Consider the following 302-nt stretch of genomic DNA (forward strand, 5'->3'; position numbering starts at 1 on the left):
AATAAGGGGTGGGGGGGGGGGTGTGAATTTAGAAAACCGGCATTATCAGGATCAAGGAAAATTACAACCATATCTCGGGATATTAAATTCCCATGGATCACGCTCTTTCCAGAACAGCTTGAAAGGGCTATTAAAAACCTGGATCTACACGAGACCACCAACACAGCCTGTGTACACATCGGGGGGAAAAAAAACTCCTCCTTTCTCAGGACTTCTTCTATTTGTCTGCGCAGAGACCGCGGCGCCTGTGCCAAAACACTCATTTACTTCTATTTGTTTACGAACCCACCAGAGCTTTCTGC

The sequence above is a fragment of the Buceros rhinoceros genome, unplaced genomic scaffold, assembly GCF_000710305.1.
Source record: "Buceros rhinoceros silvestris isolate BGI_N320 unplaced genomic scaffold, ASM71030v1 scaffold27365, whole genome shotgun sequence".
NCBI lineage: Eukaryota > Metazoa > Chordata > Aves > Bucerotiformes > Bucerotidae > Buceros > Buceros rhinoceros.